Source organism: Engystomops pustulosus, chromosome 2, assembly GCF_040894005.1.
Source record: "Engystomops pustulosus chromosome 2, aEngPut4.maternal, whole genome shotgun sequence".
NCBI classification, from domain to species: domain Eukaryota; kingdom Metazoa; phylum Chordata; class Amphibia; order Anura; family Leptodactylidae; genus Engystomops; species Engystomops pustulosus.
This window is the reverse complement of record NC_092412.1, coordinates 13,241,868-13,260,452: the sequence shown is the minus strand read 5'-3', so window position 1 is coordinate 13,260,452 and position 18,585 is coordinate 13,241,868. Positions and strand designations below refer to the sequence as shown.

Below are 18,585 nucleotides of genomic sequence, written 5' to 3'. Positions count from 1 at the left end.
CACCTCAGCACCCGCCAGACATGCAGTCCCACGTAACATACACCTTATGCCACCTAAGCACCCACCAGACACGCAGTCCCATATAACATACACCTCAGACATGCAGTCCCATGTAAAATACATGTCTTCCCTGACCTTATCACATCCACTTCTGTCAGGCCCCCTCTCCTCCATACACATGTATGCACACAGTACCTGTACACGTTCTACTTGCAGGCAGCCATTACAGCTCTACTTCCTGTGAGGAGACTGCGTAGTAAGCCCCGCCCCTTTCCCGGATCTCCGCCCCCTCTCATAACATCACGGCTACCCGGAGCAGCTCCATTCTAGAGGCTACCAGCACTGTAGTGTGTGCTGAGCAGTGCCGGCCCGCGCGCTGCCATTGTCATGTCCTGCACACCATTGCTGTGCGCTCCGGACCGCTCAGCCCACACACTACAGCCAGTGATCATTGCCAAGTGTACTTTTACGCTTGGCAATTATTCTGGGGAGTAATGGCGCCTCATCCTGCGTCTATGACGCTTGGGGAGGCGTTAATTCGATCTCTGACGGTTGTAGTACATTTAAACTAAGCCTATAGCATACAAGCCCCTTATCTCCTTGTCACGCCCACCAATGCTGATTTTTCTGTCTTTTTATACATGCAGCTGTGATTAAACGGGAGAAGATCTTTACATATACTAAGAGACTGACGTATCTTGGTTTTGTGTTCTAGCCCCGGGGCAGTCATGAAAGGGTTAATTTGAAGTTGCCTGTGCAACTGATAAGGGCGGTTAGGCCCTAGATAAAAATCTCTAACAGGGGGACTACAACTCCCAGCATGCTCCAGGAGCGCACGCACTATATGGAGGGAATACAACTCCCAGCTTGCTCCAGGAGCACACACACTACAGTGCCTACAAGTAGTATTCAACCCCCTGCAGATTTAGCAGGTTTGATAAGAAGCAAATAAGTTAGAGCCTTCAAACAAGAGCAGGATTTATTAACAGATGCATAAAGCTTACAAACCAAAAAGTTATGTTGCTCAGTTATATTTTAATAAATTTTAAACATAAAAGTGTGGGTCGATTTATTATTTAACCCCTAGGTTTAATATTTTGTGGAATAACCCTTGCTTGCAATTACAGCTAATAATCGTCTTTTATAAGACCTGATCAGGCCGGCACAGGTCTCTGGAGTTATCTTGGCCCACTCCTCCATGCAGATCTTCTCCAAGTTATCTAGGTTCTTTGGGTGTCTCATGTGGACTTTAATCTTGAGCTCCTTCCACAAGTTTTCAATTGGGTTAAGGTCAGGAGACTGACTAGGCCACTGCAACACCTTGATTTTTTTTCCCTCTTGAACCAGGCCTTGGTTTTCTTGGCTGTGTGCTTTGGGTCGTTGTCTTGTTGGAAAATGAAATGACGACGCATCTTAAGATCCTTGATGGAGGAGCGGAGGTTCTTGGCCAAAATCTCCAAGTAGGCCGTGCTATCCATCTTCCCATGGATGCGGACCAGATGGCCAGGCCCCTTGGCTGAGAAGCAGCCCCACAGCGTGATGCTACCACCACCATGCTTGACTATAGGGATGGTATTCTTGGGGTCGTATGCAGTGCCATCCAGTCTCCAAACCTCACGTGTGTGATGAGATCAAGATCGAGATCTTTGGTGCCAATCAGACCAGAGAACCTTGAACCAGTCTCAGAGTCCTCCAAGTGATCATGAGCAAACTGTAAACGAGCCTTGACATGAGGCTTTGAAAGTAAAGGTACCTTACGTGCTGGTCTGGAACGGAGACCATTGCGGTGGAGTACGTTATTTATGGTATTGACTGAAACCAATGTACCCACTGCCATGAGATCTTCCCGGAGCTCCTTCCTTGTTGTCCTTGGGTTAGCCTTGACTCTTCGGACAAGCCTGGCCTCGGCACGGGAGGAAACTTTCAAAGGCTGTCCAGGCCGTGGAAGCCTAACAGTAGTTCCATAAGCCTTCCACTTCCGGATGATGTTCCCAACACTGGAGACAGGTAGGCCCAACTCCTTGGAAAGGGTTTTGTACCCCTTGCCAGCCTTGTGACCCTCCACGATCTTGTCTCTAATGGCCTTGGAATGCTCCTTTGTCTTTCCCATGTTGACCATGTATGAGGCTGTTCACAAGTTTGGGGAGGGTCTTAAATAGTCAGAAAAGGCTGGAAAAACAGATAATTAATCCAAACATGTGAAGCTCATTGTTCTTTGTGCCTGAACTACTTCTTAACTCCTTAATGACGCAGCCTGTTTTTAAGTTAAAGGGGTTTTCCCATCTGGGCATTTACATTTAATTAAATTCATTTGCCATATATAAACATTTCTTCAATTGGATGTTAATAAAAAAAATGTTCCTGTGTGAAGATAATTTCTCATAAATGTAGCCATGTTGTCCCTTAAAAACGAGATGGCTTCCTCGGATACGACCACCCCACACTCTGGCAGCGGTGGCTAATGAGTCTTGTCTGACCACATGGCTTCAGCAATCATTACTACAGGACGGCTGTGGGACCTGCAGTAACTCCCGGACATTTCATATACAAAATCTTTTTGTTTCTGTGTGCAATCTCTCCATCAGAGGTGGCCGTATCCGAGGAAGCTATCGTTTCTAAGGGACAACATGACTACATACATGAGAAATTATCTTCACACAGGAACAATTTTTTTAATAACATCCAATTGAAGAAATGTTTATATATGGCAAATTAATGAAACTGAATGTGACTGCCCGGACGAGAGGAGAATACCCCTTTAATGCTCAGCCCTTTTTCTTAAAATTTGACCAGTTTCTCTTCCTGTGGTAATAACTTTTCAACACTTTAAGATATCCTTGTGATTTTGAGATTGTTTTCTTGTGAGATATTGTAGTTTATGTTAGTATTATCATTTCAGTGATCAGTTTTTTTTGGGGGGGGTAAAAATTCAATAATTTAGGAAAAAATTGAAAAAAAATGACAATTTTCAAATGTTGTACTTTTTAGACAAAAAGTCACACCACAATTTTTTTTTTTTTGTAGAAACCTTTTGCCATTGGTCTTATTTTTATTTCCATAATTTGTTTTACATTTCCATTTTTTTTACGGATCTGAGAAGGTTTCAAGTTTTAGTAGCAACTTCTCAGATTTTCAAGAGATTTGAAAAACACAAAATTTTTAGTGACCAATTCAGTTTGGAAGTGCTCTATAAAGGCTTATGTACTATAAACCCCCACAAGTAACACCATTTTATGAACCTAACATCTCAAACTATTCAAATCAGCATTTGAGAAGTCTGTTAACCCTTTGAATCTTTATCTGGAAGCAAACATAAATGGATTGAAAATTTTGAAATTTCAATTTTTGAATAAGATTATTTTCATTTAGCCCTAAAATTGACAAATTCAGAAGGAATTTGAGGTAAATATACATCCCAAAATTTTTTCCCCCGCTTCTTCCGAGTACAGCAATACCAGACATGTGGATGTCAACTGCTCTTTAGTCGTACAGCGATGTCCAGAACAGAGTTTGTACCATTGGGTTTTTGGAAGGCCAATTTAAATGCAAATGTTTAGTGGTGGCACAGTGTACTTGAAGAGCCCCTGAAGTAACAGTATAATAGAAAACTCCCAAAGATGTCACCATTTAGGAAACTAGACCCCTCAAAGAATTTATCTGGGGTTGGGGGGGGTGGTGGTGAGCATTTTAACCCCCAAAATGCTGGCCAAAATCTAATGCAAAGTAAATGGTGCAGAGTAAAAGATGCATTTTTATCTAAAAAATGCCGTTTTAGTGCCTAATATATTGTTCCCAACCCATGCCACTTTAGACAAACACCCCAAAAATCATTCTGCAGGTTGTCCCGAGTATGGCAATACCACACATGTGCCAATAATTGACAGGCTGGGCACAAAGCAGGGCTGAGAAGGGAAGGAGCGAAATTTTGCTTTTGCAGCTCAGTTTTTACACATTTGGATTTGGAGTGCCATGTCATGTTCGCAGGGTCCGTTAGGTACCAGTGCAAAAGAAACCCCCGAGAAATTATACCATTTTGGAAACTACACCCCTCAAAGACTTATCTGGGGTTGGGGGGTGAGCATTTTAACCCCCAATATGCTGGCCAAAATCTAATGCAAAGTAAATGGGGCAGAGTAAAAAATGTGTTTTTATCTCAGAAATGTAATTTTACTGCCTAATATATTGTATCCCACCCATGCCACTTTAGACAAACACCCCAAAAATCATTCTGCGGGTCGTCCCGAGTACGGCAATACCACACATGTGCCAGAAATTGACAGGCTGGGTACACAGCAGAGATGAGAAGGGAAAGAGCAAAATTTTGCTTTTGGAGCTCCATTTTCACCTGTCTGGATTTGGAGTGCCATGTCATGTTCTCAGGGCCCGTGGGGTACCAGTGCAATAGAAACCCCCAAGAAATTATACCATTTTAGAAACTACACCCCTCAAAGAATTTATCTTGGGGTGTGGTGAGCATTTTAACCCCCAACATGATGGTCAAAATTTAATGCAAATTAAATGGTGCATATTAAAAATTGAGTTTTTATCTCAAAAATGTCATTTTAGCACCTAATATACTGTATACTTCAGACAAACACCACAAAAATAATTCTTTGGGTGGTTCAGAGTACGGCAATACCACACATGTGCCAAAAATTGACAGGCTGGGCACACGGCAGGGCAGAGAAGGGAAGGAGCGAAATTTTGCTTTTGGAGCACCCTTGTCACTAGACTGGTGTTGGGGTGTACCAGTACAATAGAAACCCCCAAGTAGTGACCCCATTTTAGGAAAGGGCACCCTTCAAAGAATTTATCTAGGGTTGTATGAACATTTCAACCCCTGAGATGCTGGGTCAAATGTAATACAAAATGATGGGGGCAGTGTAAAAATTGCATTGTTTTCTCAAATGTGCCAAAGTAGGAAGAAATATATTCAGCCCAACTTATCCCACTGTGGATAAACACCCCAAAAATCATTCAGTGGGTTACTTCGGTTATGGCAATGCCCCATGTGTAGCAATAGTCTACAGACTGGGGACACAGCAGGCCGGAGAAGGGACAAGCAAAATCTAGCTTTTGGAGCACCCGTTTTACTAGACTGGTGTTGGGGTGCCCCTGAGGTACCAGTACAATAGAAACCCTGTGTAGTGACCCCATTTTAGGAAAGAGCAACCCTCAAAGAATTTATTTAGGGTTGTATGAACATTTTAATCCATAAGATCCTGGCTCAAATGTAACACAAATTGAACGGTGTTGAGTAAAATTTGCTTTGCAATTTCTCTAAATTTGTAATTGTAGTGTCAAAAGTATTTTACCCAATTCATGCAACTGGAGGCAAACACCCCAAAAATCATCATGCAGGTACTCCCGGGTACATGCCAATAATCCAAAAGATGGAGACAGGGCAGGGCTCGGAAGAGAATGGCATTTGGAGTACCGACATTTACATTTTTTTTGGCACCATAAAACATTTGTAGATGCCCTCGGGGATCAGTACAGTAGGAACCCCTGAGAACTGACCCTGTTTGAAAACGACATCCCTCCATGAATTAATCTAGGGGTGTAGTGAGCATTTTAACCCCACAGGTGGACTCCAAGGATGATGCATAATGGATAGAGCATAGTACAAAATATCCATTATGTCATCTTGTGCCCAGCTCCTGCCACGGGAGACAAACACCCCAAGAATCATGATGCAACCTCTCTCTTGTCCTTGTACCTAGGCACTTCAGCACTACTACCAAAGCACCTTCTCGGGGGTTCCTCAGAGTCGCTTTATGAGGAAGAGGTGCACAAACAAAACGTCCCCACTAGCAGACTCCATATAGGAGGCCATATAATTATATACCTCCAAGTCAGTGTATGACTTCTGGGACATGGCAGGGGTAGTACACAACCTACGCAGAACAACACAGAACAACGCCTGCCCCTCCACACAATGCCTACTCCCCCAAGCAACGCCTGCTCCCCCACGCTACGCCTGCTCCCCCACGCAACGCCTGATCCCCCACGCAACGCCTGATCCCCCACGCAACGCCTGATCCCCCACGCAACGCTTGCTCCACCACACAACGCCTGCTCCACCACGCTATTACTACTCCTCCACAGAACACCTATTCCCCCACACAACGCCTACTCCTCCATGCTACACCTGCTCCACCACAGAACACCTGCTCCTCCACGCTACCTGCTGCCATGCCATGCAAGTAGCGCTTGCATCCCATATATTGGACGCTGAGCGTTATGTCACTGCGCTCAGCGTGCGATATATATCGGATGCAGAGCGTGAAGGGGTTAATTATTTTTGTGTGTGAGTGTTTTTTTACTTTATGTCCCCCATGAGGTCATAAAAGACCCCTGGGGGATATTTTCACTTTTTTTTTTTTACATTTTACTTTTTTTTTTTCCCTATTACAAGTTTTCCCCTGTAACGGAGGCATCTATAAGAGCCTCAGTTACAGGGTAAATGCCCACCTGTCACTGGGGACAGGTGATCAGAGCTGTACTGGGTCTAATTAGACCCAGCAGCTCTGATTAACCCCTTTAGACCCGGCTGTCGCGTGACCGCCGAGTCTATGGAGCCGGTGGGAGCGGCACTTTATGCATCGCGCTCATTCAGCGCGATGCAGGGAGGATCGGGGAAGGGAGAAGCGGTGCCTCTGACACCCAGAGACCGGGTTCTGCTTCCGCGATTAGCGCGGGAGCAGCATAAACTGCAGCGACGTCTAAAGTCAGCGGTTGAGCAGAAAGGAGTTAATACTTTAGGGGAACCAAACAAAATTCTGGTGGTTTGAGAGGTTGAATAATAATTGACCCACACTTTTATGTTTAAAATTTAACTAAGCAACATAACTTTTTGGTTTGTAAGATTTATGCATCTGTTAATAAATCCTGCTCTTGTTTGAAGTTTGAAGGCTCTAACTTATTTGCTTCTTATCAAACCTGCTAAATCTGCAGGGGGTTGAATACTACTTGTAGGCACTGTATATGGAGGGAATACAACTCCCAGCTTGCTCCAGGAGCACACACACTATATGGGGGGACTACAACTCCCAGCATGCTCCAGGAGCACACACACTATATGGGGGGACTACAACTCCCAGCATGCTCCAGGAGCACACACACTATATGAAGGAATTACAGCTCCCAGCATGCTCCAGGAGCGCACACACTATATGGAGGGACTACAACTCCCAGCATGCTCCAGGAGCACACACACTATATGGGGGGACTACAACTCCCAGCATGCTCCAGGAGCACACACACTATATGAAGGAATTACAGCTCCCAGCATGCTCCAGGAGCGCACACACTATATGGAGGGACTACAACTCCCAGCATGCTCCAGGAGCACACACACTATATGTCGGGACTACAACTCCCAGCATGCTCCAGGAGCACACACACTATATGGAGAGACTACAACTCCCAGCATGCTCCAGGAGCACACACACTATATGGAGAGACTACAACGCCCAGCATGCTCCAGGAGCACACACACTATATGGAGGGACTACAACTCCCAGCATGGTCCAGGAGCACACACACTATACATACCTCCCAACATTTGGGAAAAGGAAAGAGGGACAAAATGGCGGCACGCTACGCGTGCCGCGGCGATCCCCCTAAGCCACACCCCCAATCACTCCCTGGCCACGCCCCAAATTTTAGCCATATTAAAAATAATAAAAATCATAATTTAAAAGAAAAAAAAAAATTATCCTCATTGGGATTTGAACCCAGAACCTGCAGTGTCCATGTACAATAATAACACAGCGCCTCATTCCACTGAGCTATAGCCTCAGTGATTAACAAGTGGAGAATTTTGGTAACTAAGAACTATATACTGCCTTGGTATATAGGGAGGGATCTTCTCAGATTATTGTAATTATTGAGACTATTATTATTATTATTATTATTATTATTATTATGGAGATTATTATTATTGAGATGATTATTATTATTTTTACCATTATTAATAATCATCTCCATAATAATAAAATTTATAATAATAATAATAGTCTCAATAATTACAATAATAATCTCTGAGAAGATCCCTCTCTATATATCAGTGCATTAGTCTGTGTCACAGTGTAAATGGCAGATAACATGTCTTACTTACCAGAAATCCCCAGCTCTGTATCACTGGGCTTATAGCTCAGTTAGTTAGGCTCCTGTCTGCAGTGCAGAGGGTCCCAGGTTCGAATCTCAGCCTGGCCAAAACTTTATGTAATTTAATTATATAAAGAGCTTGTGTCTGGGGAAGACCTGGAGACCATATATGGACAGATGCTGATCTGAAGCTGATGACGTGGTCCCTGCTCTCTCTGCCAAGCCGACACTTCTCTGAAAAGGATTCCCTGCCCGATGTCTGCTCTGGGGAACCCTAGGAGATGCAGTGACCATATATGGACAGATCTGAACCTGATGACGTGGTCCCTGCTCTGCGCTAAGCCCGACACTTCTCTGAAAAGGATTCCCTCCCGATGTCTGTAGAAGCCATTCTGTACTGTGAGTTCAGACTTTCAAAGTATTTACTATGCGGACACAGTGCCGGGACACAGCGGGACCTGGGGGGGAAATCCGTGACAATATCATAGCTGCCCGTGACGCGGGGCAGGGGTACGAAAAACGGGAAAGTCCCGTCAAAATCGGGACGGTTGGGAGCTATGTAGACTATATGGAGGGACTACAACTCCCAGCATGCTCCAGGAGCACACACACTATATGGAGAGACTACAACGCCCAGCATGCTCCAGGAGCACACACACTATATGGAGGGGCTACAACTCCCAGCATGCTCCAGGAGCACACACACTATATGGAGGGGCTACAACTCCCAGCATGCTCCAGGAGCACACACACTATATGGAGGGGCTACAACTCCCAGCATGCTCCAGGAGCACACACACTATATGGAGGGACTACAACTCCCAGCATGCTCCAGGAGCACACACACTATATGGAGGGACTACAACTCCCAGCATGCTCCAGGAGCGCACACACTATATGGAGGGACTACAACTCTCAGCATGCTCCAGGAGCACACACACTATATGGAGGGACTACAACTCCCAGCATGCTCCAGGAGCGCACACACTATATGGAGGGACTACAACTCCCAGCATGCTCCAGGAGCACACACACTATATGGAGGGACTACAACTCCCAGCACGCTCCAGGAGCACATACACACTATATGGAGGGACTACAACTCCCAGCATGCTCCAGGAGCACACACACTATATGGAGGGACTACAACTCCCAACATGCTCCAGGAGCACACACACTATATGGAGGGACTACAACTCCCAGCATGCTCCAGGAGCACACACACTATATGTCGGGACTACAACTCCCAGCATGCTCCAGGAGCACACACACTATATGGAGGGGCTACAACTCCCAGCATGCTCCAGGAGCACACACACTATATGGAGGGGCTACAACTCCCAGCATGCTCCAGGAGCACACACACTATATGGAGGGGCTACAACTCCCAGCATGCTCCAGGAGCACACACACTATATGGAGGGACTACAACTCCCAGCATGCTCCAGGAGCACACACACTATATGGAGGGACTACAACTCCCAGCATGCTCCAGGAGCGCACACACTATATGGAGGGACTACAACTCTCAGCATGCTCCAGGAGCACACACACTATATGGAGGGACTACAACTCCCAGCATGCTCCAGGAGCGCACACACTATATGGAGGGACTACAACTCCCAGCATGCTCCAGGAGCACACACACTATATGGAGGGACTACAACTCCCAGCACGCTCCAGGAGCACATACACACTATATGGAGGGACTACAACTCCCAGCATGCTCCAGGAGCACACACACTATATGGAGGGACTACAACTCCCAACATGCTCCAGGAGCACACACACTATATGGAGGGACTACAACTCCCAGCATGCTCCAGGAGCACACACACTATATGTCGGGACTACAACTCCCAGCATGCTCCAGGAGCACACACACACTATATGGGGGGACTACAACTCCCAGCATGCTCCAGGAGCACACACACTATATAGAGGGACTACAACTCCCAGCACGCTCCAGGAGCACACACACTACATGGAGGGACTACAACTCCCAGCATGCTCCAGGAGCACACACACACACTATATGGAGGGACTACAACTCCCAGCATGCTCCAGGAGCACACACACTATATTAGCTGTCCGGCTAATGTCATGATTCAGACTCCATGTGATGTAAGGTGTTTGCTCGCTGTGACATGTGGTGAGAGGCCGCCTGTCCTTGGTGCTACATGATATTATGGTTCTGGATTCCGCTTATCTGCATCTCTGGGAATGAGTATAAACAATATCTGTACAAGGTCCCTGAGAACCGAGAGCAATGAATTCACTTTTAGTAGAATGTATTAGAGGGCGGCTGTCAGAGGTCGCACTAACAGATTTCTAGAAGGGTAATAATACTCCTATTACTATTGTTGAGGAGTATGACATTTTCAGTAATACAAGTATATAACTCATAGCTGTATATACTGGTGATAGACGCTGTTATATAATCATGTGTCAGTATCTTCTGTGTATAAGTAGCAGATAGAGGCAGATGTAGTGATGTCATAGCTCCCAACCGTCCCGATTTTGACGGGACTTTCCCGTTTTTCTTACCTCTGCCCCGCGTCACGGGCAGCTATGAGATTGTCACGGATTCTCCCCCCAGGTCCCGCTGTGCCCCGGCGCTGTGTCCGCATAGTAAATACTTTGAAAGTCTGAACTCACAGTACAGAATGGCTTCTACAGACATCGGGAGGGAATCCTTTTCAGAGAAGTGTCGGGCTTAGATGCTGATCTGAAGCTGATGACGTGGTCCCTGCTCTGCGCTAAGCCCGACACTTCTCTGAAAAGGATTCCCTCCCGATGTCTGCTCTGGGGAACCCTAGGAGATGCAGTGACCATATATGGACAGATGCTGATCTGAAGCTGATGACGTGGTCCCTGCTCTGCGCTGTCCATATATGGTCACTGCATCTCCTAGGGTTCCCCAGAGCAGACATCGGGAGGGAATCCTTTTCAGAGAAGTGTCGGCTTAGCGGAGAGAGCAGGGACCACGTCATCAGGTCAGATCAGTATCTCTCCATATATGGTCTCCAGGGCTTCCCCAGACACAAGCTCTTTATATAATTAAATTAAATAAAGTTTTGGCCAGGCTGAGATTCGAACCTGAGACCCTCTGCACTGCAGACGGGAGCTTAACTAACTGAGCTATAAGCCCAGTGATACAGAGCTGAGGATTTCTGGTAACTAAGAAGTGTTATCTGCCAGTGTTACACTGTGACACAGACTAATGCACTGATATATAGAGAGGGATCTTCTCAGAGGTTATTATTGTGATTATTGAGACTATTATTATTAATTTTATTATTTTTATTATTATGGAGATGATTATTAATAATGGTAAAAATAATAATAATCATCTCAATAATAATAATAATCTCCATAATAATAATAGTCTCAATAATTACAATAATCTGAGAAGATCCCTTCCTATATACCAAGGCAGTATATAGTTCTTAGTTCTTAGTTACCAAAATTCTCCATCTTGTTAACCATCTTGAGGCACTGTGTCATTATTGTACATGGACACTGCAGGTTCTGGGTTCAAATCCCAATGAGGATAATTTTTTTTTTTTTTTATTGAGATGATTTTTATTATTTTAATATGGCTAAAATTTGGGGCGTGGCCAGGGAGTTTGGGGGTGTGGCTTAGGGGGATCGCCGCGGCACGCTACGCGAGCCGCCATTTTGTCCCTCTTTCCTTTTCACAAATGTTGGGAGGTATGTGATGTTACATCATGCACTGACCAGACGAGCTGACGCCACCAACCCCCCAACCACACTGCGGCCCCGACGAGGCCTCCCACCACCACACTGCGCCCCGACGAAACCTCCCACCACCACACTGCGGCCCGCCGAGACCCACCACCACCACACTGCCGCTGCCGAAACCTCCCACCACCACACTGCGGCCCGACAAAACCTCCCACCAACACACTGCAGCCCAACGAGACCTCCCACCACCACACTGCGGCCCGCAGAGACCTCCCACCACCACACTGCGGCCCGCAGAGACCTCCCACCACCACACTGCGGCCCGACGAAACCTCCCACCACCACACTGCGCCCCGACGAAACCTCCCACCACCACACTGCGGCCCGCCGAGACCCACCACACTGCCGCTGCCGAAACCTCCCACCACCACACTACGGCCCGACAAAACCTCCCACCAACACACTGCGGCCCGCAGAGACCTCCCACCACCACACTGCGGCCCGCAGAGACCTCCCACCACCACACTGCGGCCCGCAGAGAGCTCCCACCACCACACTGCGGCCCGCAGAGAGCTCCCACCACCACACTGCGGCCCGCAGAGAGCTCCCACCACCACACTGCGGCCCGCAGAGAGCTTCCACCACCACACTGCGGCCCGCAGAGAGCTCCCACCACCACACTGCGGCCCGCAGAGAGCTCCCACCACCACACTGCGGCCCGCAGAGACCTCCCACCACCACACTGCGGCCCGCAGAGACCTCCCACCACCACACTGCGGCCCGCAGAGAGCTCCCACCACCACACTGCGGCCCGACGAGACCTCCCACCACCAGGCTGTGGCTAACTCCGCTGACACCAAACGTCCAGACTGTGGCTAACGCACAATGTATCCCCCTCCCCATGTGACCAGACTGCAGCTGACACTGCTAATCCATGATAATTGTTTTGTAAAATGCTTTTTTTAAAAATAAATTTTGGTTTATTTTTTTTGGTGTCTGTGTTGGGGGGGGGGGGGTTATTAGTTGAATTTGCTTCTGTCATTTTTTACGTGTTTTTACTGTTTATGTAGCCCTGTTTCACATACACCTCAGCACCCGCCAGACATGCAGTCCCACGTAACATACACCTCATGCCACCTCAGCATCCGCCAGACACGCAGTCCCATGTAACATACACCTCATGCCACCTCAGCACCCGCCAGACATGCAGTCCCATGTAACATACACCTCATGCCACCTCAGCACCCGCCAGACATGCAGTCCCATGTAACATACACCTCATGCCACCTCAGCACCCGCCAGACATGCAGTCCCATGTCACACACACCTCATGCCACCTCAGCACCTGTCAAACATGCAGTCCCATGTACAATATACCTCATGCCAACTCAGCACCTCCCATGTAACATACATGTCTTCCCTGACCTTATCACATCCACTCCTGTCAGGCCCCCTCCCCTCCATACACATGTATGCACACAGTACCTGTACACCTTCTACTTGCAGCAGCCATTACAGCTCTACTTCCTGTGAGGAGACTGCGTAGTAAGCCAAGCCCCTTTCCCGGAGGCTCCGCCCCCTCTCGTGACATCACGGCTACCAGCACTGTAGTGTGTGCTGAGCAGTGCCGGCCCGCGCGCTGCCATTGTCATGTCCTGCACACCAATGCTGTGTGCTCCGGACCGCTCAGCCCACACACTACAGCCAGGGATCATCAAAGTGTACTTTTACGCTTGGCAATTATTCTGGGGAGTAATGGCGCCTGATCATGCGTCTATGACGCTTGGGGAGGCGTTAATGCGATCTCTGACGGTTGTAGTACATTTAAACTAAGCCTATAGCATCCAAGCCCCTTATCTCCTTGTCACGCCCTCCAATGCTCATTCTTCTGTCTTTTTATACATGCAGCTGTGATTAAACGGCAGAAGATCTTTACATACACTAAGAGACTGACGTATCTTGGTTTTGTGTTCTAGCCCCGGGGCAGTCATGAAAGGGTTAATTTGAAGTCGCCTGTACAACTGATAAGGGCGGTTAGGCCCTAGATAAAAATCTCTAACAGGGGGACTACAACTCCCAGCATGCTCCAGGAGCACACACACTTTATAAAGGGACTACAACTCCCAGCATGCTCCAGGAACGCACACACTATATGGAGGGAATACAACTCCCAGCATGCTCCAGGAACGCACACACTATATGGAGGGAATACAACTCCCAGCATGCTCCAGGAGCACATACACTATATGGAGGGACTACAACTCCCAGCATGCTCCAGGAGCACACACATTGTACACAGAGAAATGTGGTGCAGAAGCTCTGAAGTAATGGCTATTATCCTCTGTATGACAAGGGGGCAGGGGTCAGCGGGGGTTTTGCTGCACCATTTTCCGATATATTTAGAGTTTGTGCTCCTGGACATACATCCTCGTCCTGCGCTGCCGTCACCCTGCAGGAGTCTGGGTGCATGTAAGAGCTGGGATCATGTCACAATCTCCAATCAACCCCCATCAGGTCAGTTTTCGGGGGTCGCCGATCCACTCCATGGCAGCCCCTAGGTTCAGACGTGAACCCCAGAGCTGCCTTCAGCAGCACAATCGCTTGTTCAAGTCCCAGAGTGGGACAGTAAAAAAAAGTTAAAAACCAATATACAAATAAAAAGATATTTAACCCCCTAACGCTCTGCGTCATAGCTCTACGGCGCAGAGGTATAAGGAGTGTATGAAGAGGGCTCACGGGCTGAGTCCTCTTCATACAAAGGTAGGGGTTTTTGCATTTTGCACAAAACCCCCACCGCTAATAACCGCGGTCGGTGCTTGCACCGATCGCGGTTATAAACCATGTGATTGCCGCCGGCGTTTTAAAAAAAATCTTTAATGCGATCGCCGCGCCTCCGAACGTCATCATCGGGGGGCGGCGATCGGTTGCCATGGTAGCCTCGGGTCTTTTGACATGAGGCTACATGGCTTCTGCAGATTCGTTACAATGAGCCAGTGGCTCATTGTAATGAATGTGCTGCAAAAATGCCATATATTGCAATACAGAAGTATTGCAGTATATGGTAGGAGCGATCTGACCATCTAGGGTTAATGTACCCTAGATGGTCTAAGAAATAGTGAAAAAAAAAAGTTTAAAAAATAAAAAAAATTTATAAAATATTAGGTATCATTAGGTATCGCTGCGTCCCAAAATGCCCGACCTATCAAAATATAAAAACGGTTACGGGCGGCGGTGACCTCCGAGGCGGGAAATGGCGCCCAAATGCCCGAAATGCGACTTTTACACCTTTTTACATAACATAAAAATGAAATAAAAAATGATCAAAATGTCGCACAGACCTCAAAATTGTAGCAATGAAAACGTTGCCTCATTTTGCAAAAAATGACCCCTCACACATCTCCATACACCAAAGTATGAAAAAGTTATTAGCGTCAGAAAATGGCAAAAAAAATGTTTTTCTTTTTTGTACACATTCGTTTAATTTTTGAAAATGTATTAAAACACAATAAAACCTATATAAATTTGGTATCACCGCGATCGCACCGAACCAAAGAATAAAGTAGGCGTCTTATTTGGAACGAAGAGTGAAAGTCGTAAAAACTGAGCCCACAAGAACGTGCGTTTTTTTTTCAATTTTTCCACATTTGGAATTTTTTTTCAGCTTCGCAGTACACGGCATGTTAAAATAAATAACATTACGGGAAAGTAAAATTTGTTACGCACAAAATAAGCCCTCACACAGGTCTGTACACGTAAAAATTAGAATTTTTCATCCAACCAAACAATTAAAGCAAATAAAAGTGATCAAAAAGTCAATTTTACTTCACAATTATTGCAATAAAAAGTACAACACACATAAAAGGCCGAAAACAGCTTAATAAACTCAACAAGTCATTTTTTTTTCCTCGAATGCATTTTTATTCAGCAAAATCATTCAAACATAAAAAGTTATATAAATCGGATATGGCCGGAATCATGAAACATAGAAGATAAATGACATGTTATCCGTACTGGGAGAGGGAGGTGACGGTGCATAATGAGGGACAGCGCCAGGATCAGCATAAAGACTAGCGGAGGACAGCGCCAGGATCAGCATAAAGACTAGCGGAGGACAGCACCAGGATCAGCATAAAGACTAGCGGAGGACAGCGCCAGGATCAGCATAAAGACTAGCGGAGGACAGCGCCAGGATCAGCATAAAGACTAGCGGAGGACAGCACCAGGATCAGCATAAAGACTAGCGGAGGACAGCGCCAGGATCAGCATAAAGACTAGCGGAGGACAGCGCCAGGATCAGCATAAAGACTAGAGGAGGACAGCGCCAGGATCAGCATAAAGACTAGTGGAGGACAGCGCCAGGATCAGCATAAAGACTAGCGGAGGACAGCGCCAGGATCAGCATAAAGACTAGCGGAGGACAGCACCAGGATTAGCATAAAGACTAGCGGAGGACAGCACCAGGATCATCATAAAGACTAGCGGAGGACAGCACCAGGATCAGGATAAAGACTAGCGGAGGACAGCACCAGGATCATCATAAAGACTAGCGGAGGACAGCGCCAGGATCAGCATAATGACTAGTGGAGGACAGCGCCAGGATCAGCATAAAGACTAGCGGAGGACAGCACCAGGATCAGCATAAAGACTAGCGGAGGACAGCGCCAGGATCAGGATAAAGACTAGCGGAGGACAGCGCCAGGATCAGCATAAAGACTAGCGGAGGACAGCACCAGGATCAGCATAAAGACTAGCGGAGGACAGCACCAGGATCAGCATAAAGACTAGCGGAGGACAGCGCCAGGATCAGCATAAAGACTAGAGGAGGACAGCACCAGGATCATCATAAAGACTAGCGGAGGACAGCGCCAGGATCAGCATAAAGACTAGCGGAGGACAGCGCCAGGATCAGGATAAAGACTAGCGGAGGACAGCATCAGTATAAAGACTAGCGGAGGACAGCACCAGGATCAGCATAAAGACTAGAGGAGGACAGCACCAGGATCAGCATAAAGACTAGAGGAGGACAGCACCAGGATCATCATAAAGACTAGCGGAGGACAGCGCCAGGATCAGCATAAAGACTAGCGGAGGACAGCATCAGCATAAAGACTAGCGGAGGACAGCACCAGCATCAGCATAAAGACTAGCGGAGGAGAGCGCCAGGAGCAGCATAAAGACTAGCGGAGGACAGCGTCAGGATCAGCATAAAGACTAGCGGAGGACAGCGTCAGGATCAGCATAAAGACTAGCGGAGGACAGCACCAGGATCATCATAAAGACTAGCGGAGGACAGCACCAGGATGAGCATAAAGATGCCCCTAGCCTCTTATCTATGAAACCCCTCTAATCCTTCTTCTTCCAAAGGGATTTTTATAGGAACCTGTCAGATCATTATAGCCAAATAACACCCCCCCCCCCCTCCCCATGGGGCAATATCTGAGCCCACAAAGTCTCCCTCCATGCCCGGTCCAGTATCTGCTATTAGTGAGGAGTCGCACAGTCCAGCGCCATCACTCATCCCTTCAGTCCAGTGACCTCCCCACCATTGTCTAGAGCAGTGATGGCGAACCTTTTAGAGACTGAGTGCCCAAAATCCACTTATTTACCGCCAACATTGCATTTTAAGCATTAACTTATTGCTACCTGTTCTTCAACATTTTTCAATCCTATCGGCCGCCTGAGGCCACTAATACAGTTGAAAGAAGGAGGGCACATTCAGACTATCATTGTAGCTTCTCACCAGCGTCTCTCTGTACATGAAGGATGGTGGGTCCAGCAGGACGAGCTCCAAGGATAATGTATTTTATCGACACATTCTCACTTTTCCTGCAGTTCCAAAAAGCCAATGAAGTGCCGTTTTAAAATAGCGCTGAGAGCAGCATCTCTTAAATTGCCTGGGACTGCAGGTGAATTTGGTCCTGTTTGGTGCACTCTGTCTAGGGGTCAATGGCCTGAGTGCCCACAGAAAGGGCTCTGAGTGCCACCTCTGGCACCTGTGCCAAAGGTTCGCCACCACTGCTCTAGAGAATCCCCATCCTTCACATCACACATGTCATGGACACAATTGCTTCATATAGAGTTTGCTCTTCGTTATTCTCATGTTTCCTCAGGTTCTATAGATCCAGGACTCCCAGAGGTTTCTCCTAAAGATGATCCTTTCCATCAATGATCCACCAGGGATCCGGGAGAAGGACAGAGAGCAGATGGCGGCCAGGATCCTGGAGCTCACCCTGGAGATGATCTCCTTGATAACCGGAGAGGTGAGAGTCTCCCAGGACACGGCTCTTATCTCTAGGAATAACAGCGGGAAATGACTGGAGAGGTGAAGGATTCTTAGGATCTATGTAGTGATCAGTGTCTCCCCATACACAGGATTACACAGTAGTGAAGAAGTCGTCTGGTGAGTGTGTGACCCCCCGTGTGTCAGGAGGATGGACCCAGAGCCCCATCACCGAGCCTCCACCTCATTCACTGATACATGAGCAGAAGATCCTAGAACTTACCTCCAGGATCACTGAGCTGCTGAGCGGAGAGGTGAGCGCTGCCGGGAATGCTGGGACATTGTACAATAACACAAGGGAGGGGTCTGGGTGATGACTGTGTCATTGTGGGTGTCAGGTTCCTATAAGGTGTCAGGACGTCACTGTCTATTTCTCCATGGAGGAGTGGGAGTATATAGAAGGACACAAGGACCAGTACAAGGACATCATGATGGAGGACCACCAGCCCCTCACATCACCAGGTAAGAGGAGACCTTCCTGATTA

General features: G+C 47.2%; 2 protein-coding genes across 5 annotated transcripts in view; one reads left to right on the top strand and one right to left on the bottom strand.

Annotated features, from left to right (window-relative positions):
• The window catches only part of LOC140119790 (uncharacterized), an 822,703-nt gene that overhangs the window by 309,334 nt on the left and 494,784 nt on the right, over positions 1 to 18,585 (bottom strand). The window lies entirely within an intron of this gene.
• Positions 1 to 18,585, top strand: part of LOC140116961 (uncharacterized) — a 54,750-nt gene that overhangs the window by 673 nt on the left and 35,492 nt on the right. The gene's annotated exons all lie outside the window — the stretch shown is intronic.